Genomic DNA, 25005 nt, shown 5'->3' with positions numbered 1-25005 from the left:
CAAGGACTGTGGGCAGATGCAAGATTAGCCCATTAGGTATTATCCTCAATGGTCTTACACTTAACCTCTCAGCCCATAATGATCATACACTGCCCGACAAGAGAGGACCTCTCCCTCGACTGCAAGGAACAGGGTTGCACTCTCTACTTATATGGATCCCGGGAATTAAAACCTTTTGCAAACCTTTTGGAAACCATAATATATATACTTTTATATCTCATATAAAATATACTTTGCAAAACAAATCTCAACGATTGAAATCGGCTGCCGGTAGTCTTGGTTTCCATCAGTGAGAGTGCATCCCAATCATTACCTTTGTCTGACAAAGTGGCTGATCCTGTCACTATGATCACCCACTAAGATGAATTCTCAAACTGTCTCAATATACCCAGGTTTTGACCCCCACTAAGGATCTCACTGATTGGTACATCAAAGACAGCCCAATCCGACACCCAGTGTAGTATCATAATCGAGTCTAGGGGTCGGGTGTAACTTTCCAGTTTTGCCCATCAATCTCTAAGGTCCAGGGCAATACTAGAAATCTGGTCCAGTTCATAGATTCAATTAATCCTACACTGTATGTGCCTAGGGTCTCACACTGGCAGCTGAGACAGGCCACCCCAACCGACTTGGTGGCACCACAGTGTCAGCCTTGTCAGGATAGGTCTCCCCAGACCGACCCCCCGGCTGTGAACATTCTAAACTAACACGAGTCTCATTAAGTGTCCAGTTTAAGAGTATTGCACAGAAACAAACTAAGGGAACTTGAATCAAATATGCACTTTTATTCATTTACAATAAACTCATAAAGTACATCATTCTGATTGTATCTAAGGCATACAAAACTATCTAACACCCTTCATCCTACGAAGTGAGGGTGCATGAGGCGAGTGATCTGCCGTGGACTTCCAAGGAGGGGGAGATCTGTGTTTATCAACACTTCCTCCAATTTGGTCTTCGGTTCCCCCTTCATCCATTGATCTCTAACCTACTAAGGATGTATGGGATTACCCTTAGCCAAATGGCGCCCAATGCGATAGGAACCATTGTGGCAATCCTGGTGGTGGCCCGGCTCCAGGGGGTGGAGCTGACGCCGAAGCTCTTCTGAGCGATCTTCACGCTGAGGAAGCACACTTCCGAAGCCGCTGTCTTCTACTTCCAACCCCGCAAGTCTAAGCCCATAGATAACCTTTCTTCTATGCACAACTGAAAGAGTAAATACTTCTTTTTATCTTGTCCCGAGGGTTGGGCATTCAAGTCAGGGTGGGGAGAAGCCAGCTTGTCTATGGAGAAAAGTGTCCCCTTGCTTACGAGTGAGGAGAGTGACGATCTCGCGTAGCTGCTCAACCTGGGGAGAGCCCGTGTCCACCCCTTGGTGGAAGAGGAGGTCCCATTGGTTTTCGCAGGGCTCAGCCCTACCCCCTTCGGTAGGATAGGCCACACAATCCCTTTCCACGTTTTCCTCATCTTTGTCTTTGTGTAGTGGTACTAACTGTTATTTTGTTTGTAGAGGTGCCAATGGACGCTCGGAAGGCTATAGTTGACTATGCTCGCGTGATACAGAAGGAGCGGGTGAAGGCTGGAAGACAGACGCCTCAAAGGTCCACCAGGGGCACTCCAGCCCAGAAGGAGAAGGCACCATCCTTTACGAAGGGGGGTTCTTCCCGTCAGGTCCCTGCCAAGGGGACGAGAGCACAGGTCCCTGCGAAAGGGACTTCTTCAATAGCTCCCCCGAAGGGAGCCACTCCACAGATCCCCATGATGGGGAAGGGGCCCGTCGAGGAGGGCCAGCCGGGGTGCAAGGAGCAAGCGCCACAGCAACCAGTCGAGGCAGGGAGGAAGAGACCGACTGAGGGGGCCGTAGGGGGTCAACCGTAGTAGAAGGTGGCCCGCACTGGGAGTTTTGCCGATGACTCCCCAAGGAGGCCCTATAAGGAGCAAATGGGGCCATTTTCTACTCCCATGCCATTGGAGAAGCTCGCCCAACAGTCTAACCAAATCTTTCACCCTGAGTGGTAGATCCACGAGGGGGACTCTATCCGCAGTGCGGGAGTTGGCCCGACATTGGTGAGTGGGGCTCTTCTGGCACAGGACCGCTTCCAAATGCTGGGGATGGCCCTGAATAAGTTGTATGACTAGGGACTGTAGAGCCTGACTGAGGTAACAACTTGCTTCTCTTCCCTTTTCTTCTTTTCTTCATTTTGCTGCTAGGTACTAATTGTTTCCTTGTTACAGGTCTGCCTTCATTTTGTTGGGATAGGGGATCGGCTGAACTTGACCCTAGCCAATATTGATAAGCTGGAGGCTGAGAAAGACAAGCTTCAGCAAGTCACCACCAATGCCGTGGAGAAGTGCCGCGAGCTACCGCAATACTTCGGCGACGAACAAAAATTCCGCACGGAGGCCGAAGAGAAGCTGAAGAAGACGCAGGATCTCCTCTCCAAAGAGCAAATGGAGAGGGCTCATGTAGAGAGCCTCATTTCTGAGGCCGAACGGTGTCTCCAACAGGCCAAGGCAAACACTGTTGAGGTGAATAAGCTGGTGGCCGAGGCAGCTAAGAGGGTTGTGGAGGCCGAACAGAAGCTAGCTAATGCTGAGAAGAGGGCCCAGGAGGTGGGGAAACGAGCTAATGAGTTGGCCGATCTCACTTTTAGGGCTTACTTGGATGGGATTGAGGACACCAAGAAGGCACTTGCGGCAATGCTTCCAGATTTTGATGTCGAATCTTTGAAGGTAATCCTTGACTCTCCTGAAGAGGCTACTGATTCTGCACTTCCTCCTCTGGTTGATGGCGAGGCTTAGGCCAGGCTTTTTCTCTTTTTTCTTTCTCTCTCTCTCTCTCTTTTTTTATGCTTTTTGACATTGTACATATGTTCAGCCTGAGGGGCCAAAAGTTTTTGTATATAATGAAAAAAGTGGCACTTTTGATCTTTGCCTCAAATGTTGTACTTGTGCTTTGCTGTGTTGTTTTTCCTTGTGTTCTTTGCACTGTTTTTGCACTTATGCTTTTGTTGCCGAAGGGTCTTGCCCCTCCAAGAGAAAAAAATCATAGCGTGAGACAAGTGTAGTTCTCTTCAGTTTACTTTACTTTGTGCGTCAGAAGCATGGCGGAGGGGTTACCGAGGCGAAGCCTCCGCGGCTAGGCCGGGACTTGCCTGGCCTAATGCCCTTCTAAATGTTCACTTAGGCAAGGCCAAAGAGGCCTGTGGTGGGGGGAGGCCGAAGCGGAGCATGAGGCTCACCTAACTCTCTTCCCCTTATACTTGAGTAAATGGCAAGATGACCTGTCGACGTGAGAGTGGGGCCAAGGCTGAGCTGAGGCTCGCCTGTCTCCCAATCTTCCAAGGGTTGGCTTCAACGAGGCCGAAGTGGCCTTCTGTATTGAGGGGTGGCCGAGACAGAGCTGAGGCCCATCTGGCTCCATGGGGCCGAGGCTCTCCTGGCTCCCGTATCCCTGCGCATTAGCTTCGGTGCGACCGAGACAGAGCTAAGACTCGTCTGGCTCCGTGGGGCCTAGGCAGTGTTGAAGCTCGCATGGCTCCCATATCCCCGCGTACTTGTTTTGACGATGTCGAACACAACGCTCCGTGGAGGCTGGCTTCCTTTGCTGGTAGCACTAAGTGTGAAAGTTCAGGGGGCTAGTCACCGTCGAGGTAGGGCGTTGAGGCATATGGGGCCTCAACCGTCTTAGTGTATTATGCTGCATTAAGTCTTTAGCTAGGGTGTTCGCTACTTATTCGTTAAATCTTGGCATCGGTCCAGCGAGGGGGTACGGTCCTCGGAGGAGGCCATGCGCCCCTGTCAGTCATGAGGCCGAAGAGTTGTACGAATTTAGTAGGTACACGCACTGAGAATAGAGACGAAGAGGAACTTTGCTTCATTAATCAATAGTTTCAAAAAGATATTACAATCACTTGTAGTACATCCGGAGGTTCTCCGAGTTCCATGTCCGAGTTACAGGTCTTCCATCTAGGTACTCCAGGTGAAAAGTATCGGGGCCGACAACTCGCTTGATTTTGTAGGGGCCTTCCCAATTGGGGCCCAACTTTCCTACTCCGGGTTCAAGGACTATGACTTTCCTGAGGACAAGGACTCCCTCTTGATAGTGTCTTTCTTTTACCCTAGAGTTGTAGTAGCGGGCCACTCGTTGCTAGTAAGTGGATACCCATATCTGTGCTTGCTCTCAGGCTTCTTCCAATAGGTCTAAGTTCACTCTAAGGGCTTCATTATTCTTGGCTTCATTGTACGTCTCAACTCGAAGTGTTGGCTGGCTGATCTCTGCTAAAATTACTGCTTCTGTGTTGTAGGTTAAGCCGAAGCTGACGGGTCTGTCGAAGCCCTCAAAATTAATGCTAGTCCCACAATCAAATAATTGCAGTAAAAGTGGTACTAGGTCGAATCCCACAGGGAGCAAATCAATAATCTCTTAGCCGAATGGATAATATAACTGAGTGGGAAAATAAAATAACTAAAATTAAAAGAACAAGAAACCAATAACAAACTAAACAAACAAGAGAAAATCAGTCTTATTGAATTCTGGTTCAAGGGTTCAGGTTGAATCGATTGGCCATCGATCCTAGGTACATTTCAGCATTCTTGCAATTCAAGCATTTAACCTTAGATTTATTAGGATAGCCATAATAAACCTTGTGTTTTCCTAATTCAGTTGACCAAACCCAGCATTCGATCAACACTTATCACCACTCAACTGGGTACGGTAGCGTTCCATATTAACTAGCGATAGCATTAAGATTTGTGAAAACAGTTAAACCAAAACAATAATAATTGAGATAGCTACAATTATAGAATCTTGTTCCATCGATTCCTTTAGGTTGAACCATGTTAAAACATTGGTCAAAGGCTGTCACGAACAATTGACCCAAAAGGATATCAACCTAATTGCTACTTGTACCACTATTCGTGACAATTACGGATCACCGAAATCATGGATAGCAGTAGGAAAATCAACATTAATTCAGTTTGTCAAACTAATTAACATTAACATCCAATAAAAAATATGCGCAAGAATCAATGAATACTTGAATTAAAAAGCAAGAAAATAAATTAACTATAGAACCTCACAATGACACAATCGAACCTCCCCCCTTGAACCAGAAAAAGAAGCTTAGCTGCTCATGATTTGCGCAATCTCCATGCTTTGCTTCTCCATGGCCGAACTGATCTTCTTGAGTTGCTTGATGCTTGATTGCTGGATGATTGAGTGATCCTAGAGCTGGTTTGCCCCCCTCTTTATATAGCCAAAGGAGATGGCTGTTTTCCAACTCCTTCTAGGAGATCATCTTATCTTTAGGGAGTCTTGATCTTCATTGAACTAACCCTATCCTATCTCTTATCTAATGATCTAATCTCAATCTTCTTATCTCTCTAGGATTACATTCAAGACTTTAGATCTGATAAGACTCTATCATTGGAGATTACATTCGAAATTCGGACTCTTAACTCTTGAATTCGAGTTGGGTTGCTTTAAAACTTGGGCTGCTTCAAGGTAGTTCTGCGAGTTGGGCTTAAGTTGTGAAATGGGCCTGGCTGCGAACTTGCTCCGACTTCGGGCCCATTTTCGTAGTCGATTCGGGCCGAATCTGTAGAAACCCAAAACATAAAAGTTGTGGGCCTTTCTTTCATCTTTCTAATGCTTCTTGAATTGTCCAATTCGGAGTCCGGAATTGAGAGTTAGGCCCAGATTACTGACTGTCGCTGAAACTATGCAAAATCACCCGATTTGCCCTGTTTTATTCCAATTGCCTTCTTTATTGCCCTGAATCGAAATACAAGAGTAATGAGTCCATTTAATTGCTAAATAAATGTAAAAGAGTGAATATTAGGGGATAAAAATAGGGTTCTTTTTGGTCTCATCAGAAGCCACCATAGGTGAGATGCGAGACTTGATATACGAGCTGCATCAAAACATTGAAGCCATGAACAGTACACTGGTCGAGATGGAAGGTCGCCTGAGTGGAGTCGTGGACGAAGTCCGTGACATAATCAATGGCACACTCAAGGAAATTTGCAGCATTGCGCGCCAACAAGAAGCCAGCTCATCCAACTCGTAGGTCCAAGACTGGCTTGATAGTTTTCAAGCCTAGCTCGATGAGATGAAGAAAGAATGGGCAACGTAGAGAAGAACCATCTCTACATCAATGACCGTTCAGGCCCAATTAGACGAAATGAAAGCAGAGTGGGCCTTAATGAAGTCAGCCGCGTGTGCCTCCTCTGACATCCAAGCTCAACTAGACGAAATCAAAGCTGAATGTGCAATCCTGAAGAGGGTCGTTGCCAATCCAGCTAGTACCTCATTTGCACATACTCCCTCCCACATCAAGATTATGGAGCCAACACCCTGTTCGGGTACTCGCAACGCATGAGAGCTTGACAACTTCTTGTGGTAAATGGAGCAGTACCTTGTCGTCGCCAATGTGACTAATGAAACGACTTAGGTGCGTACTGCTACTATGTATTTGACTGATGTCACTATGTTGTGGTGGCACAGAAGGTGTGTTGTCATAGAACGTGGTACGTGTGTTATTCGTACTTGGGCTGACTTTAAACGAGAGCTGAAGAGATAGTTCTACCCAGAGAATGTGGAGTACCTCACTCGTTGCAAGATGAAGACTCTCAAGCATGGCGACTCGCTCCATGAATATGTCAAAGAGTTTTCAGCCCTCACATTAGAAGTCACCGATATGTCAGACAAGGACTTATTGTTCAACTTCATGGATGGCCTAAAGCCTTGGGCCGAGCTCGAGCTCCAACGACGTAATGTTCAGGACCTTGCCTCCACCATGGTCGTGGCTGAACAATTTAGTGAATAGAGACTGTCAGATGATGAAGGTAGCAGACCAGCTATCCCGCATACCACACATTTGAGTGGGGGAGATAGACAACCAAGTCCCCCAAAGGAGAAGTAGCCCTTCAACCACAAACCAGTCTAGCACCACAAAGGAAAGCAACCACAAGAAAGTTGAAGCTACTACAACCACAGATATCAAGGGAGACCCAGTCGTCCTCCCACTTGCTACATTTGTGGGGAGGAGCACTTGACTAGGAATTGCCCAAAGCAAGCGAAGTTGAATGCCCTCATTGCCAAACTAAGTGATGGTGAACAGAGTGATGGGGAACGGAGTACCCAAGCGCCAAGAGTGGGTGCCCTCCAACTTTTCAATGTTATGATGAAGAAGGGGGCTACTTCGAAGCAGCCCGCCTCAGTCAAGAGAGGATTGACATAGGGGCCACTCACAATTTTATCTCCACTACAGAGGCCAAGAGACTTAACTTGGTCATTTCAAAAGAGCCTAGCTGGCTCAAAGCTGTTAACATAGGTGCAAAACCCATTGAAGGCATGGCTCATTGAGTAAGGCTTCAAGTCGGAACCTAGGACAAGGAGATTGATCTCTCCATAGTACCCATGGATGACTTTAACGTTGTCCTAGGCATGGACTTTTTGACACAGGCAAAAGCTGCACCAGCACCTCATCTAAACGTCTTGCTTGATCATGGACCAGCCGTCACCCTGTATGGTCGAAATGATTGTTTCAACTGACACCAAGAAGAAACAAGTCTCAACCCTTCAGCTCCAACATCCAACCCCACATCAAGAAACGTCAAAGGACTCGGCAACAACAACCAAGGACACTACCACCAGACGTGATGGTGCTAACTCCAACAAGAAGACAGCGCCACAACAGCAACAACATTAGCAGAAGCCACATCCGCAGCAGAAGCCTCATATGCCCTTAACTGATGGGCCCAACAAAAGACCCAAGGCCGTGTCCAATTTCACCCGCATCTACTACCACAACCACCAGGGAGAGCGAGTGCCACCCAAGCCATTTAGGGACTACTATCGCACCATCCCTTAGGCTAAATCCCGTAGTAGCCCTACATGTAATCCTTGGGGAAAAATTCATGGGAACCAATACCCCAATAATCCAAAATACCATTTTGACCCTTACCTGGCCAAAACCTTCCCTATAGCCAAGCTGAACCAGCCACTAACATACATTGAGGCTGCCAAGAAAGGACTTAGCCATAGGAAACCCCAACAGAACAGGCTAACCCAACCATGCCACCAAAATATACACCTCAGCCTTGGACGATAGTCAGTTCGTGGAACAGCAGAAGAACCTTCCTTCCGCATCAGTGACTCTAAGGTACCAGTCGAAGCCGATCTCTAAGGACGTAGATCGAATTGAATGGGGGAGATTGTCACAAGTGACTCTTTCACCGTGCCATCAAGCACCTACCTTCGTGCCATTAGAGTGCCTACACCGTGCCTTGATGGGGTCATTATGTCTGTCATGGGTGGGCTATGTATGTATCTTGTAAGGGGGGACCCCCAATGGTGCTATTGTAAATACCTAGTATGATTTTCCACTCTTTTGATGTTTTCTTATGTCACTCCCCCAAAAGCTTAACGTACTCTTTGAGGGGAGGTAGGTAGACGAGTGAATCAGTAGCGTGTAAAGGTTAAGCACGAGATCCCCTCGACATTGAATTGTGTGCTTGTGCTTGCCGTTTATTAGTGCAATACAAATAGCCTTTTGCTAATTCGTGTGCCATCTTGTTGCCTTTTTTGTGTGTTTGCTTTGTTTCTTAGGCTTACTCGCCCCATTCAAGTGCCGCACGGGGCATCAACGATTAACCCCGTGACACAACGGCATTGAGTCTAAGGAAACTTACTAGTTTGGATAGGCTCTCGGGGGGAAGGTTGGACCCAATGCAGACTTCTTTGTCGGGCTCGCCCTCGTCTAGGGGGACCGAGATGAGGTCCTCGGCTCGTTGGCTCCTCCCTGAGGTCGAGACCCTCTAGTGGCAGAACTTCTTTATTCTTGGCCTTCAACGCTGCCACATAGCACTGACGAGCGGCATGCTGGCCCCCACAAACAACTCCGACACCGTGCTCGGTGGGAAACTTCAAGGTGAGGTGGTAGGAGGAGATAGCTGCCCAGAATGCGTGAAGAGTTGGTTTCCCCATGATGGTGTTGTAGGGTGAGCCAATCTTCACGACCAGGAACTTCCTGTCATCCTTGTCACCTGTTGGGGCTTTGTCCCTACTGTGACTAGTAAGGAAATCTTACCCTTTGGTTTGACGATGTTGACGGAGAAGCCGACTAGTGGGCATCTACTGGTTGGAAGTGCTCTAGTGCTATCTTCATCTTTTCAAAGGCTTCATAGAAAAGGATGTCGGTTGCGGAGCCACTGTCTACAAGGATCCTTTTGACTACGAAGTTTGCAATGACAGCTGAAACCACCAATGCGTCGTCATGGGGGACTGCCACCCCCTTCAAGTCCTCGTCTGTGAAGGAGAGGGGTTCTTGCTTCTGCTTCTTGGGGGTCGGCCCTGGATGTTCAATTGCCTGGCATAGGATTTGTGAGTCGAGGCCGAGGATCCACCCGAGGTCGTGCCTCTCAATATGATGTCGATGACGCCTGCTACTTGTTGGTGGTGGTGGTGTTGTTGTTAGGAGGATGAGGCGCTGGCCTCGCCTCTGACGTACGGCTTGAGGTGGCCCCAACAAATGAGGGACTCTATCTCGTTTTTGAGATCATAACAGTCCTTGGTGTTGTGGTTGATACCTTAGTGAAACTTGCAGTATGTTTTGGAGTTCCCCCGGTGGGGGTTCTTCTTTAACTTTTCAAGCCACTTCATATATTTCTCTTGCCCGATCTGCATCAGAATCTGTGTGTGGGTGGAGTTGAGTGTCGTGTACTAATTGTAACCCAAGGCCAAGGCTGGTGGCTTCCTGTTATTGTTGTTGTTGTTGCGGCCCTGGTCTTCATTCTTCCTCTTTTTCTCAGGGGCTCCGTGTCGGTGCTCTATGCCTCTCTCATGGGCATCCATAGCCGAAGCCTCTTCGGCGGCAATGTATTTTTGGGCCCTCTCTAGGAACTCCAGCTTCGTCTTTGGCTGGCTTTTGGCAACGGAGCATTTGAGGGTCGAGCTGGGGAGGAGTCTGCTGATGTCGGCATGCATGGAGACCAGAGGGTCAAGGTCGCAGACCTCACGTTCTTGTTTCTTGAAGTGGTCGATGTATGACCGCATACTCTCTCCTCACTTCTGCTTAACAGTCATCAACGAGACAACGCTTTTTTGGGGGCGCTGGCTACTAATGAAGCATGCGAGGAACATGCTGGAAAACTGCTCCCACGAGTTGATGGATCAAGGTGGGAGGCTTGAGAACCATCGCTGAGCGGCTCCCTTGAAGGTTGCTTGGAAAGTTTGACATGTCAAGGCGTCGGAATATCCATACAAGATCATGAGCGCTCTGAAGCTCTCCAGGTGGTCATCCAGGTCAGTGTTCTTGTCATACATCTCCAACGCGAGAACTTTGAAGTTTGGGGGTAGAGGATCGATGATGATGTCAAGGGAGAAGGCATCCATTCTCCCTAGGAAGTTGCTTTGTTCGGCCGAGGTGTTAGTTCGGCCTTCCTTAACTTGTTGGAGATCGACTTTGACAGCACTGAGCTCAATTCGGAGTTTGGCGAACATGGGGTCGGGCATGGCCTGCGCACCATCCTGGCCTTCACGGACATGATGGTGCTCGACGCGGACTCTGGAGTGCTCGGAGTTGAGACAGTGTGCTTCGCGCTTAGCGCGGTGGTCATTCAAGACGTCCCGGAGGTCCGAGACGCGTGAGGGGAAAAGGCTCGACGCCGGCCCTCGACCCTAGAATGGGTGCTGGGGCGATCACGGCGTCCGCCTTCATCCTTCAAATTGGCCCTTCGGCATCGGTGATGTTGCTCGAAGGGCTGACGGCTATCCTCCAATCATTCCGGTTCTTCCTCCCTTCAGCTAGGAGGTTTACGGTTGTCCTCCCTTCCGCTGGAAGGTTTGGAGGTTCGGGAGAACGGGTCGGCTGGACCACTACTACCCAACTGTGAGGGCTCGGTCCGTTGCGTGTTGCCAAGGCTGGGGACCGATTGCCTGGTGGACCCATGCCGGCCCGGATGTGTTGACTCCTCGACGGGGCGGTCACCTTGGGGGTGACCTCCTGCCTAGGGGTAGTTCTACTCAACTTGTTATGTCATGTACTCCAGGCGTTCGAGCATGGCCTGGAACTATTCATTGGTGACAAGATTTTGTGTATTTCTTGTTCTTCGTACCATGTTGGTTGGTCGGAGTTTGGGGACTTGTTAGCTTGTTAAAGTTCTTTTAGGGAATGTCTTAGCGACTTTTCCATAAACGGTGCCAATTGTTGGTGCTTGGATTGGCTGATGACAACAAAGTAATTTCGCCCCTAGACTTCTAAGGCTTTCTGAAAGCTTCGAGGGTTCGGAGAGCTTGCTACTAAGGCCGAGGCAGATAGGGCTCCGAATATTGTAGAAGCCGAAGCAAGTGGCCGAGGTACTGCAAGACAGAATACGTCAGCGGCCCCGGGTGAAAACCCGTGGCAGAGTCTCTAACAGTCAAGTTAGTATGGGGTACGAAGAGGGGAACCAGAATATAGTTTTTGAGACCAGATCTAGATTCAGATTGTATTCGATTTGCCCCCCCCCCTCTTCCCCTTCCCCTTTACTTGGAGGGGGGCACCCCTATTTATACTTGAGTTGCCTGGAGGTAGTTGGAGATGAACGCCTGAAATGAGAGCCATACAGAAGCATACAACGGGCTTGGTAGGATCATGTGAATACTCCGCAATTGGCTCCGTACAAGAAAAACAGTGTAACCCATGCTGTAGCGGATCTCATTCTCGGATCTAGCGCTCGTGGACTGGACCTCCCAGCCTCAAATGGGCTAGATTGGGTCACCCCACATCAAGTACTAATTAAAATTTTCCCTATTTATTATTAACCGAATTTTCAGCTCTTGAACAACTTTCGTTATTGGTTAGAGACAGACTATGATATCACAACAAATTGTGACCAATCCAATGGCCAGTATCGTAAGCTCTTGACGTCTTCTATTTGTCTTTTGTTCATTTATTACTACTATTAACAAATCCCCCTCCTACAAGTGCTTACCATACAAAAGGAAAACGTTAACAAGAAAAAGCGACATTAACACCAATTCAATTCATTAATTCATCAACACAGGAATTTACACCAATGTGGACGCGTTACCAGTAGTACTGTTCACGGGCAGCGCCCATTAGAATTTTGACAAAAGCCAAATCTAAGCCTGGCCCATGAATATGTCTAGTTACCAGTTTGTAGTTATCCAAGATATAGAAGACTAAGTTGGTGTTCGACATTGTGGAATGTCTATGAGATATTGCATTTGGGAACACGCAACACCTGTTTAGGATATTCGGTTCACTTGCTTGTGGATTGGTCCACACCATAGGCCAAAATCTCATCCACGGGTTTTTTTCGTGGATCAAACCAAGCAACCCCATTTTATGTTATGAGCATTGATCCTGTGTTTCACATATGATATTTATCCTAAATTAACCCTATTTCTTTTTACTGTTGCAGTATCTCATAGAGCATTGCCACATTGCTTCTTCAGTCGCCACCGCTTTCTTCTGCTCTTGCCGATGCAACTCCGACCATTAGTGCTCACTCACTTGCTTCTACAACTTCAACCATTGCTGCATTGAACCGCGAGCAGTAAGTGCTCCTTCTCCGACTACCCCTTGGCTTCTTTTTTTTTTTTTTCTTTCGTTGGTGTTCTTTTTCTGCAAGTTAGAATATAGACGTTGAGATCCTCTATGGCATGTTCTTTGAATATTTTCTTCGTTCTTTTCTTGCCTTTTGTTTTCAACTTTTCTTGAAAACAAAAGTTGTTACTGCTCAAATATTATTAATATTATTTAAATTAATGTTAATATTTTTTAATTATTAAGCTTTGAATATTACTTTTATTAATAATAAATTTTATTGATATTATTACTTATTATTAAATGTTATTAATATTATAAAATATCATTAATGTTACTATTCATTTATTATTATTATTATTATGTGTTATTTAATATTATTATTATTAATATTAATTTTTTGAATTATTAAAATTCTTAACAATTTACTATTATTATTATATTGTGTATATTACTAAAAAAATAAAATATTATTTTTTAATGATTAATGGCATAGGTTATCTTAAATGTTGTAGTTGAGATGCATGGAATCAAACACAAGGTGTGGATTGAAATACACCACACCTTGTAGAATGTTCATAGAGGTGTGTGGATTGGTCTACACATTTTTATCTACAGTGTAGAACAATTACCCTATTTGGGGTGTGGTGTGTTTTCATCCACACCACAGGTGTAGTGTGAATTAAAACACACTACCTAATTTCTCATCTACGCTATAGAACACCCCCTAAAATGTTCAGGTAGTTGGAAAACTTGAGGAATACCGGTTCAATGCAAGTATAGGAATTGCTACTCCTCTATACCTCAAATTTGTAGCCCTAATTAGATCACCCAAAAGTGTTCATGTTTTTCCATAAGGCTTAGTTTGAAAGGAGTATAAATACAAATATGTATAGTACAAATATATACAAAATACAAGGATTTACACTCTACATATTTGTATTTGTACTCCTTCCAAACTAAGCCTAAGCGGATAACTTCAATCGAAACAAAAATGAAACCTAGAGGCCAGATTCGAACAAATGGAGAGAAGAAGAAACAAGAAGTTGCTTACTCGGTGGGGGACTGGAAATGCTACAAATGTCTCGTGCCAAAGAAACAAGAGTCATGGTTTTAAACCGAAAAAACTTGGTAAAAAATGTGAGGGGTATTTTTATCTTTTAAAACATTAATAGAGTTAAATCAATAAAAAGAAATATTTTCTAAAACATGGGATTAAATAAGTTAAGCAAAAAAGGAGCTCCGAGCTCCTTATTTGAATCGACAATTTTTAACTTTTTTTGGGTCTGATGAGCCGATTTAATAAAGTGGCATTCGGTAAATCTAAAGTTTGAAGTCTAAAAGGCAAAAAACCTCTGAAAGCATTTAGAAGAAATTTTACTTTAATGCTTTTGTAGACATCTGATATAGTAGGATTGTACAATAATCTGAATGCTATGACGTTTGAGAAGTTTGCATTTTACAAATTTACCCCTAAAAGTCATTATGTAAGTAAAAGTAATTGAAAATGATTAAAGTAATAGGATATATAAAATTATTAAAAAAATAATAGAAAATATAAAATATGATAAAAATCAATAAATAGTATCAATAAAAAATAAAAATAATGTAAAAATGATAAAATAGTAAAAACTATTATAAATATAATGAAATGTAGAAAATAAAACAATAATGGTAATAAAATTAAATATATAAAACAGATAATTTAATGATAAAAATAATATATAAATAGTAAAAAACCGTGTCAAAGAAATCAATAAATGATAAGATAATATAAAAAGAGATAAAATAGTAAACATTTATTAATATTATAGTAGTAGTAGTAGTAGTAGTAATAATAATAATAATAATAATAATAATAATAATAATAATAAATAACTCAAACAAGAATAAATTAGTAAAAATTTATTAAAATTATAATGAAAAGTGTAAAAAAATACAATAATAATGGTAATAATAATTAAAAATATAAAAACACATAATACTATTAAAAAATAATATAAGACTAAAACAAAATATTACAAATAGATTGGAAAATATTAAAATAATATAAAAAAGGTAAAAATAAAAAATCAATATAAATATAATAAAATGTAAGAGATTAATAAAAGTAATAGTAATAAAAATTATAAAATAGAAAAAATCAGATAGTATTAATAAAAAATAAAAAATTTAAATAAATGATACTACTACTAATAATAATAATAATAATAAGAGAAAAGCAAGTTATTATTAAAAATAAGAATAAAAATGTGCATTATACAAGTTTACCCTCACATTATTATTTAAATAATAATACAAGAAATTGACTGAATTATTGTAGTATAAAAGAAAATATTATAAAATAGTGTTTAAATATTAAGAAATAATATTAATTGAATAAATAAATTCTCAAAAAATTGAATAAATAAAATAAGAGGTTGTCTTCAACCTCTCGACACTTGAAATAGAGGTGCTTAGCCATTGACAACCAACCACAAGATGATACATTTGATCGCTAGACTTTGATGCTAAGGTTGTCCGGTGCTTACAATGCTACGGTTGGTGGTGAAGAGGTTGAAACAGAGAAGGTTGTTAGAGAGCCAACGTTTAAAAGGTTTGATTTCTGTAACACCAAAATTTTAATCTTTGGAATATACTAAACCAAAGGAGGTTGTCAGAGAGCCATGGACTACTCATACGTCAAAAGCCGGATTTATCTCCTTTTTTTAATCGCAACAAGGACATAAAGCCTTATTAATCGCACGGCCAAATGCAGCATTCGAAATATACATATACATTAATTGAACTCGGACATTAATCTGGATGGGATTGTGGGCCCAGTCCCTATTAATCGGGGTCCAAGTACGTAGTAGCAAAGTTGATGCTTGATGCTCCATCAGATAGTTTTTACGTTTTTATATTTTCTCATTATGTTAAATATTAGGGTGAATTGCTTAAACCTCTCTTGCAGTTTTTTTACTAATGTTGAAACCTCTCTTAAAATTTACAGTTTGGTAATTGCAGTAATCTCTTTTAAACTTTTTGACATAATCGAAAATAGATTCCTTTATTGTTGGAATCCTCTAACAAGATTACAATAAGCATGGTAATGTGTAATCCATGCGATTACTATTAACTCTGGTTTCTCGGTACAAAAATAATATAAATTTTATGAAAAAAAATATTTTAAACATTTTAATGCTTTTTATTAAAAGATTTTACTTGCAACCATATCAGAAAGTTTAAGGAAAATAATTGCAAAGACCAAATTACTTCATGCCTTAATAGGAGGTTTCAGGAATTAAAAAGAAGAAAGCAGATTTCCTGACATGCGAGTGGAAAGTATTGCGAGAGGAAATGAACAAAGTAAGCCACCTTAGTGTGGTGGCAAGTGTTTGACGTTTGTTCGTGGGCCTCGTGGCATGGCCTAATAATTATAAAACACTCTTTTTCAAATTGGGATCTGCTCGAACAGAGGGCGGCGCCTCATAACTGTATCACAGCCACAGAAAATAACACAAAAGTTGGATAAATTATGGGACATACGAAATGATCTGTGCTCACACACACACATAGAATTAAAAAATGCGCTGTCTTAAGATCACCACAGGGCTCAATACATGAATGGCAGAAACATGAACAAATACGTACTCCCAAATTAGGGATAACACAGCAACCATATTGATGATCTGGTTTGGTGGGCCCTTGTCATTCCTTTTACACCATATCGGAACATCTACTGTCCTTAAATTTATTATTTATGGGGAGATATTCCCAATATAGGGTGGAATGTGACTGTGAGATCGGTGTGTGGCGTGTAACGTGAAGAGCAGATCCCAATTTGTGTTAATTGGGCTGTGCCATATCGATCTGTGGGTCAAGCAGGGCCATGCTTTCATTTTCTAAGATACTTTAGGGGGTCAGTTCGGTATGGCCCATGGCCCAGGCCCAGGCCCGTGTCGTGCCATGGACCGGAACTGGTCCACAGGTCAAGTCTTGGGCCAAGTCGAGTCACAGACAGGACTAAGCCATGTTTTTTAAAAATTAAAAAAATAAAAATTTAACATAAATTAAAAAATATATATCTTAGAATTTTATTTTATATAAATTTTAATGTATACAATTATTTATATGTGCATTAATAAAATGAAATAATATAATAAAACTGAAAATAAAATTATATACATATTATATAATATATAGATATATATAATTATATACATACTATATATATAAGTCGTGCCACAGGCCATGGGCGGCACAACCCGCTCAGTTGCACCATGCCATATCGGCCCATGGACCTAAAACTCTAGGCCTAGCATGATGTGACCCATACGATCGTGCTATGCCTAGCATGACTCGCAATCCATCATGGCAAGCCATGCCGGGCCGACTAAAAATCATGCTCTATTTGACACAATCGTGTGCAAGTAATAGTAAAATAAAAAGGGCATGCATGTTCATCTTATTCTTATGCCATCTCGGTATAAAGCGAGAGGTGGATATGTTCATCATCAGAATGGTACCATCAATTCACCAATTCCTTTTGCTATTGTTCTTAATGTTGTCGATTAATCCCTGTTATTTTTAATTTTTTTATTTTTGTTGGAATGGGCTATCCATTCAAATCGGATAGTCAAACTGCCGACCTAGAAACCGGTGGCCATAACGGTTACGGTTCCATGTCGTTTTTTAAAACATTGCTTGGCAATGTTCCTTGGGAAATAGTTATACAGATGGGGAACCATTCAAGACCAATCTCGATAAACTATTGGCTTCTCTCGCAGCCAATGGACCAAGCACAAGCTTTTACAAAGACGGTACAGTCGACAAAAAGTCGAACCAGGTCTATGGCCTCTTCCAATGCAGATGTGATATTTCAGGACTAAGGATCCATTTGATTGACAGTCGGAATCTGAATTGAAATTCTTCAGAATTAGAATCGGAATGGTCTATTCCCATAGTTGTTTGATTCAGATAATAATGGAAATAGAAATGAAAATTAAAATCAGCAAGAATAAGATTTCATTTCTAAGAGAGGGACAGGGAATGATCATTCCCTCAAACGTGGAATGTCATTTCAGCTGAAAATTCCCTCAAACGTGGAATGTCATTTCAGCTGAAATAGAAATAGGATTCCATGCACCCAATCAAACGGTTAGAATTAGAATAGCCCATTATGATAACGAATCGTTGTACCAAATGCATTAATGACTAGATTGATTATTTTTCAAAATACCTATTTTACTTTTTTACAAATTAACGTATATCTGTTTTATCTTGGTAAATCAGGGATTCTCTCTACTTCACTCTACATGAGAACTGTCTTGATCCCAGCCTCGTCAAGGGGGAAATTGTTGTCTATGATCGCGGAAGTTGTCCCCAAGTTGCCAAAGGTTTGGTCGACAAGAAAGCGGGCGGTGTGGGAATGATTCTCACCAACGGAGTTTCCAACGGTGAAGGCCTCGTCGGTGACGCTCATCTGCTCCCAGCTTGTGCTGTCGGTGCCAACGAAGGAGATGTGGTGAAGTCCTACATTTCATCGTCTTGCTTCCGACAGCCACAATCACATTTGGTGGGACCGTGGTCGGTATCAAGCCCGCGCCAGTAGTGGCTTCGCTCTCTGGTCGTGGACCCAACGGTTTAACTCCGGAGATACTCAAACTGGGTTTGATCGCACCCAGAGTAAACATTCTAGCTGCCTGGACCAGCGCCGTGAGTCCGATCGGATTAGATTCCGATAGCCGGAATACTGAATTCAACATCTTGTCTGCAACGTCGATGGCATGCCCACACGTAAGCGGTGCTGCAGCTTTATTGAAATCTGCCCACCCGGATTGGACTCCAGCGGCGATTCGTTCGGCAATGATGACCACTGCGAACATCGTTGATAATCGTCTTCAGACCATGACCGATGAGTCCACCGGGAAACCAGCAACGTCGTACGGTTTCGGCTCCGGTCATCTTAACCTGGACCATGCAATGGACCCTGGTCTAGTGTATGACATTTCCCCCACCGACTACGTAAACTTCTTGTGTTCGATCGGTTACCTACCGAACACAATCCAAGTGATTACGAGAATACCGGCGACTTGCCCAATGAAGAAACCGTTGCCGGAGAATCTGAATTATCCGTCAATCATGACACTATTTCTGAGCACTTCGAGCGGGGTTTTGAGCAAGTCGTTTATTAGGATGGTGACGAATGTGGGGCCGGTAAATTACGTGTACAGGGTGAAGATCGAGGCGCCTCAGAAGTGTGTATCGGTGTTGGTGAAGCCGGTGAAACTGGTGTTCTCGGAGATGGTGAAGAAGCATAGCTTTGTAGTTACCGTAATGGCCAACACTCCCGTTTTTAACCTATTTGGTTCTACTATGGAATTGCTAAGAGATGCACGTTAATTCATAAAAGGGTAAAATAGGTATTTTAAAAAATAACGATCAAGGAAGGTATTTTTGAATTTTTCAAAAATAAATTGGAGGCTTTTGCTAAAGTAAATTTATAGGGAATGTTTTTATGATTGTCAAAAACTACAGGGGAGGTTTTTGTATTTTACCCTTATTATTTTGCTTGGCATCAATGATGTCATATAGACTGTTTTGTTGAGAAAATATCACTGGTTTTGTTTGATATTATAGTTGTATAACCATTTTCAGCATTGCTCTATATTATCAACGCCCAAGATGATGCCACATCATTGCACCGCCGACAACAATAGACTGTTTTTTGAGAAAACATTAAATTTAACATTTCTTCAAACCACACTTTATCGACGGTTTTGAGCAACGTTAGAAAAAAAAATGATACCAAATAAAAAGCTATTTTCTGAAACACCACCCTTTTTTATGTTTTTTTGACATGGCACCAATGTGATGCAGTTTTTCAGAAAACAGCACCAATGCCAAACACTGCCTAATGCTCGATCTTGGTTCAGGCAGCTACAACAAACGTGGATGGGAGATTTCTACAATAAGTTGTCGTATGTGGTACCACCATTACCAATTCTTCTCCAACTATTCCTTGCCTTCTAATCAAGGTAAAAGAGTTTAAATTTTTTTAGGGAAATCTTTGGGTAGCACCCCCTCAGAAATCGAAATATCAATTGAGGACGTATGGAAATCAAAATCAATGCCACCCCCACGTTATCATAATTTTAGTGTTGTATCCAGTATACCCCTCCACCCCAATGTCTTTTTCATTGTCTTCTTCCTCATTTCGAACCTACAACATCCTTGCCGTTTCTCAGATCCGTTAATCACAGATCATCGGAGTTCTACAGAAAGTTACAACATTCACCCTCTTCTCCGTTTGTCAGAGTCTTTAATCATTGCCGAAGGTTCATCTCTCATAGCCGGAGCTACAATGTCTTCCCCATTTTTCAGAGCCGTTAATCATTGCAACTTCATCTCTCATCACTAGAGCTACAGGATCTTTCCCATTTCAAAGCTAGAGTGTCTTCCCCATTTTTTAGAGTTGTTAATCACTGGAGCTTCGGAGCTTCATCTCTCATCACCAGCGCTACAACGTCTTTCCCATTTCAATGCTACAGCGTCTTCCCCATTTTTAGAGCCTTTAATCATCGGAGCTTCATTTCTCATCACCGGAGGTAATTTCTTAAAGTCGTTTTTCGTCGGATCTTCATCTCCCATCACCAGAGCTACAACATCTTCCCCAACATCTTAAAGTCGTTTTTCGTTAATCACTGAAGCTTCATCTCTCCTCACATGTTCCATTGCTTTGAGTGCGATAAGCATCTAGTTGTGTCTGCATTTTGTACAGTTCGTTTATTTTGGTTTTTATGATTTCTTGGTTTGTTGTTGAAATTCAAATGGTACTATGTTTTGTTTGTTACTTGTGCTAAGACTAGGGTGTTAAAATACCGACAGAAAAATGTCAGGTGACAAAGTTGGGACTAGGTGCTCCACGAAACAATTTAGGGAGATGCTGAAAAGTTTGTCTCTAAGTTTGGAGCACAAGAGAAGGCTCCAAGAGACTCCCTTTGGAAACTTCTTGGATCTTCCACAGGTGATTGTAGAGACGTCCATTTTCAGTTATTTAGTAAAATCGTGGGACTTGACTAGCCAGTGCTTTATAGTTGGTGAAAGGATTGTGCAATTTAGCGAGGCTGATGTTGCCTTGATAACGGGTCTTGGTCTGTCGGGTAGTACAGTTTCCCTATCAGAAGGATTTCTTGGTAATAGATTGTAACAAAAATCTTTTGGCTTTGATGAAAATCACTCTGCCTCTATAGAGCTGGATCTGGTGTGGCATAGGATAAAAAAGATTGTACTATTAGATGGTGAGGAGTACATTGAGGAGGTGGTGAAATTGATTATTCTGTTCTTATTTGGTTGTGTGTTGCTTCCCTAAGGCAGTTCGAGGGTGAGCTCCTTCTGGGTTGGATATGTTGATGATTTACAACATACCGATGATTATGCCTGGGTAAATGTGTACATGAATTCTTGGTTGATGGATAGTGTGGATGCAGCGCTGTGTTGATTGCTAGTGTGGATGACATTCATTTTTTTTATTTATTCTTTATGTTATTCTCATTCAATTGATGATCGCTTATTGGCTTATTTCTTTTTTGTAGGCATGGCTTTACGAGCACACAACGCTATTCAATCTTTCAGTTCCTGATGCCAATCCTCGTCTATTTAAGTGGGGGAATATATCAGTGGAAGTTGAAGAGAGCTGATTTGTTGAAGAAAGCTAGGCCAGAAACGGTTTTCACTTCTGTTCCTCTACTTATGGTGTTTGTAGTTTTTATTTATTTAGTTTTGTGGAAACTGAAGATCTCATATGGATCTATAAACCTATTACAGGCTGTCGAGGTTTTGAACCCTATTAGCGATGAGATGACCTTAGTGGAGGTTCGGTCGGGGGTTATGTAAGTTGAATTAATGATATTTTTTTTCTTTATAGTGGAGTCCTTTATGTGATCCAAGTACATGGTAGTTATTAACTTTTTGTGTTCATATGTAGTTTGTGGTCCAAGGGGGCCATAGTGTGGGTGAGGAACCATTTTCTAATAGAGAGGATGTTGGTCACGGGTGGTGTCGGCGTGGGCAAAAAGATGATTAGCGTAGCATACATGTTTTGTGATAGCTATAAATATATAACCCTAGCAAGTGCACTAGTTATCAAGTAGTATAAAATATCGTTCCCACAGGGATTTAACAAAATAAGTATTAAAACCACAGTCTTTCCTAATTATCTGGACAAACGAAATTCAGATTTGAGCAAGAACTACTGAAATTAAAAACTAGAAAAAGAAACTAGAAGCAAGGGTGATCACTAATCGAATATGCAATGGATTAAATCGCTAGGGCTTTTGGTCCACCTAATCAATGTAATGAATATTAATGGATTCGATTAACCAAGATTATTTTCCATTCTCATAAGCTGAGGTTTTTCCAATTTTATTTAATATTCTCTCTCGAGGAATGAGTGCATTTTATGCTCCATCTCACCCTTTTCTTATATTTTTAGTGTGAGTGCATTTTATGCTCCATCTCACACTTATTCAAAAATATATTTTTTTTAAGATAAAAATCACGTTCCAATCCATGAACTCATTATTGTGGTCTCGACATGCCTAATAAGACAAGTTCTAGAATAATCAAACCATGTTTGTCCATCAGAAACCGAATGCTCACAAGGGTCAAATCTGTATTGCATCTTGCCTGTTGATCATTCAAACTACTGAGAGACCTTCCACAGCCGAAAATTCCAGCTAGATTTGCCTACATCTTTTCTTGTTTATCCTACCTAAGCACATGATTCAAGGTAGTTTGCAATCATTCAAAAACAAGTCTCTAAGGAACAGAAATTTCAAAAGGAAATGTTAAAAAGTGATGATCAAAGCATGCTAGGGTCCGAAAAAAATTTATCAACCCCTTAATCCTCCCCCACACTTAAGATATACATTGTCCTCAATGTATGGAATATGCATAACAAGAACAAGGAGAGAGATTTAAGAGGACTTCCCTGAATGCCTCGTTGAGATCCTGTAAATGTGAGATATGAAAAAAAAAACACACTCATAAGAAAGAAAGAAAAAAACTGAACAAAACAAACAACTAAACTTAATGGTTTGCCTCTCATAAGTGCTCTTTTTAAGTTGTGAGCTTGACTTTCACCTTTCTTTCATGGCGGTTTCAAGGAGAGAATGGACCCATGGTGGATGGGTTGCTCTTCTTCAATATAATGTTTCAACCGCTGTCCATTTACCTTGGATGTATTGCCCTTACCAATATGCAATTCAATCACTCCATGAGGGAATACCTTAGCCACTTTAAAGGGTCCACCCCACTTGGTTTTAACTTCCGATGTTTCCCCCTTTCATCCTTCATAGGTGGGTTTAAACCTGGAATAGGGACCTGCACAATAGATGGGAGGGGTTTTGTTTGAGATAGAGGTAAAGATGCATTATGAGTTGTAATTTCAAAAGAATCTGGCTCAGAAGTCAAATTTTGCAATTCTGATTTCAATACAAACTTCTTTCTATTTGTTGCAATTGATTGTTGTTATGTTCAACTTTCAGCATGTCTTCTGATTTAGATGTATCAATGCCTTCAATTGCATAGATTTCAAGTTCAATTGTGTTGGGACATTTCATGTTTTTAAATACATTAAACACCACTTCCTCACCATTGATTCTAAGAGTAAGTAGACATTCTTTTACGTCAATTAAAGCATTACTCGTAACAAGAAAGGGTTTCCCTAGAATCAACGACATTGTCTTATTTTCCTCTATATCCAACACAATGAAATCAACAGGAATGATGAAATTACCCACTTTGACTAAAACATTTTCTACTATTCCCCTAGGATATTTAATGCTTCGATTAGCTAATTGCAGGATAATAGTTGTAGATGTTAGTTCATGCAGTCCAAGTTTTTCAAAAATAGAATAAGGCATTAAATTTATACTAGCACCTAAATCGCATAAAGCTTTTTCAAATTCAGTATTCCCTATGGTGCAAGGTATAGAAAAACTCCCTGGATCCTTAAGCTTTGGGGGCAATTTCTTTTGAAGAATGGCTGAACATTCTTCGTTTAGTTTTACCATCTCACCATCCTCCCACTTTCTTTTATTAGACATCACCTCCTTCAGGAATTTGGCATACTTCGGCATCTGTGACAATACATCAAGAAGATGAAGGTTAATATTAATCTTTTTAAACACTTCTAAAAATTTTTCAAATTTTTTATCTAATTTAGCCTTCAAGACTCTTCTTGGGTAGGGAATAGGAAGTATAATTTCATGTAAATTTAGTTTAGGGGTACTTCCCTCATTCTCCTTTTGCAGATCGGCCACTTCAGCTTCCTTGTCTTCTCTTTGAATTTCGCCAACAGTTTTCCCACTTCTTAAAGTTATGGCGTTTACTTGCTCTCTGGAATTCTTCTCCGTATTGCTGGGTAGTCGTCCCTCTTTTCTTTTTGACAGCATACTTACAATCTGCCCCACTTGAACTTCTAAGTTCTTAATCGATGCGTCATGGCTTAAAAACCTCTTATTTTTCTCTTGAAACCTTGCTTCAGTAGCATTAATGAACTTAGAGATCATTTCTTCCAAATTACTCTTTTTTTCTTGTGGAGGCAGCTGTTGTTGGAATCCCATGGGTGCCATTGGTTGATTGTTGCTCCATGAAAAGTTTGGATGATTCCTCCACCCTGGGTTGTATGTATTTGAATATGGGTTGAAGTTTGACCTGCCAACATGAGAGATAAAATTAGCATTATCATGGGAAACAAAAGAACTATTTAATTGACAATCAGAATTACTATGTCCCATTTGACCACATAAATCGCATGAGATGCTAGATGGTGTATTAATGGCTGCAATATTAAAAGTATCAAGTTTCTTATTCAGATTGGCAATTTGCGCAGATAGGGCTGCAAAGGAATCGATGTGGTGTACTCCCCTCTGATTGGTTCGGTCATTGCTCCACTGGTAGCTGTTTGATACCATCTCCTCCACTAGGTCATATGCTTCCTCTGGAGTTTTCCTCATGATCGTACCACCTGCGGCTGCATCAATAATGGATCGGTTAGAGGGGGTAATACCATTATAAAAAGTCTGAATTTGACGTCAAGTTGTTATCCCATGGTGAGGACACTTCCTAAGCATCTCCTTGAATCGTTCACATGCTTCATACAAGGATTCCCTCTCAAATTGAGCAAAAGTAGTAATATCATTAATTAACTTTGCTGTTTTGGAGGGTGGAAAATATTTAGCCAAAAATTTTTGGGTTAGATCATTCCAAGTGGTGATACTTCCTGCAGGGAGTGAGTTAAGCCAATCTTTAGCTCTATCATGCAATGAAAAAGGAAATAATCTAAGCCTAATTGCATCATCACTAACTCCATTATGTTTAAAAGTATCACATATTTCCAAAAAGTTAACAATGTTTGCATTAGGGTCATCACTTGGTAACCCACTAAACTGAATACTTGTTT

General features: G+C 41.8%; 1 long non-coding RNA gene and 1 other non-coding gene across 3 annotated transcripts; both read left to right on the top strand.

Moving 5' to 3' along the window:
• Positions 1-17732: 17732 nt before the first annotated feature.
• Positions 17733-21683, top strand: LOC104585765 (uncharacterized). 2 transcript variants are annotated; one of them, XR_016081468.1, is made up of 4 exons: positions 17733-18872; positions 19419-19576; positions 21134-21266; positions 21366-21683. It is a non-coding gene; the product is annotated as an uncharacterized LOC104585765 (long non-coding RNA). The 2 variants fall into 2 exon arrangements; XR_016081467.1 differs by having other exon boundaries at positions 21134-21683.
• Positions 21684-24647: 2964 nt separating this feature from the next.
• Positions 24648-24754, top strand: LOC148803905 (small nucleolar RNA R71). The gene has a single exon (XR_016081593.1). It is a non-coding gene; the product is annotated as a small nucleolar RNA R71 (small nucleolar RNA).
• Positions 24755-25005: the final 251 nt, after the last annotated feature.

The sequence above is a fragment of the Nelumbo nucifera genome, chromosome 1 (genome assembly GCF_055504915.1).
Source record: "Nelumbo nucifera cultivar China Antique chromosome 1, China Antique-T2T, whole genome shotgun sequence".
Taxonomy (NCBI): domain Eukaryota; kingdom Viridiplantae; phylum Streptophyta; class Magnoliopsida; order Proteales; family Nelumbonaceae; genus Nelumbo; species Nelumbo nucifera.
Note: the sequence above shows the minus strand (reverse complement) of the source record. Positions and strands in the feature narration are given on the sequence as shown.